The sequence below is a fragment of the Corylus avellana genome, chromosome ca10 (assembly GCF_901000735.1).
Source record: "Corylus avellana chromosome ca10, CavTom2PMs-1.0".
Lineage (NCBI taxonomy): Eukaryota > Viridiplantae > Streptophyta > Magnoliopsida > Fagales > Betulaceae > Corylus > Corylus avellana.
In genome coordinates this window covers 20,300,142-20,301,535 of record NC_081550.1, presented here as the reverse complement: position 1 = coordinate 20,301,535, position 1,394 = coordinate 20,300,142, and positions in this window count along the sequence as shown.

The following is a 1,394-nucleotide window of genomic DNA, read 5'->3' as shown; positions in this document are numbered from 1 at the left end:
TATAAAGGTGTGGAAGAGGTTTTGAATTTTTTGTAAGAAGACATAATTCCTCATCTGTAGGGTTTTTCGAAGTCAAATTAAAACGAGAGGTGGCTTGATGAATGTAGAACTATTTGTTCAAAGACTCGCTTGAAGCTAGGTTCGAACGAGAGCTGGTCATGAGGATTGAGGGATATCAAGTTGGTAAAATTGCTTGTCCATATATAGTTATATTTGAATGAGAGATGGGCAGAAGAAATTTGACTAGGGCATAATGGCTTGTTCGCTATCTCATCTGAAATCCCATATGAATGAGGTCTCTGCACTCATTCGATACCTCGTTCAAAGTTAGGATCGAACAAGCCACTGAGAAAGTTGTGAATTCAAGTCGGAATACGATCGATGAAACCCTAGCCAAGTTTGAAGAACCACTTACTCATTCGAACAAACTGTAACCAAATTTATTTTCAGTGCTTTTTTAGGATTAGAAGTCTATATAGTATAAATATATGTTATGATCATCTAAAGCCTCAACTTTTGATTTATTTTGGTTGATTATCCATAAGAAACACTATGAAGGTGCTTTTGTTTTTTTTATATATCCTACTTTGAATCCTTGATTAACTTTTGGTTTGTGAAGAGTTGTAATTTTTGTTTTGTCTGTCTTTGCGACCTCACTACGTCACGCTGCATTACTTGGCAATTGTCGGAGACTAATATTTTAGTAAATATCAATATTAAATGGATTTGGAAAATGACAAGCATGAAGTACCCTAAAAAAAAAAAAAAAAAAAACCAAAATAGAGATGGAGGAAAGTACTGAACAATGCCAATCAGTAGTAGTGGGTGGTGGCCAAGCGTGAAGAGAAAAGTAGAGGTGTTACGGATTTGGAAAATGACAAGGGGATCGTGGCGTTTTAAAATACTAAAATAATTTTTTAAATTGTTTAAGTAAATTTTTGCTTCCTATGTTCTAGACTAAAAATTCCATTCTAGTTTTAAAAGGGTTGCTCAATTAGGTGAAAATCATGTCTCATAAAGTGAAAGTCACTAATTTAAATCTCATTTTCGCTCTTCTTTCCTTTATGCAAACATGTGTAAAAAAGAAAAATCTCATTGCAAAGTCCACTCATTAATTACGAATAAACAGTTGTGCGTGTAGGTTAAATTATTTTGTCGTTCATCATATGAATTACAAATGCACATTACTTGAGTAAGAAGAGGTAGATGCCCTAGGTCTAGTCTATTAATGTCATTCATCATGCCTAGAAATGAATCATCCATCCCAAAGACTTTAGGGTTGGTCCCTATTATTAAACTATCATTTATCTTGATTTAACATAGTATCAAAGCCAAAGGTCCTAATATTGAACATTGACTCCGTCAAATAACTCTTCATTTAAATTAAATATTCT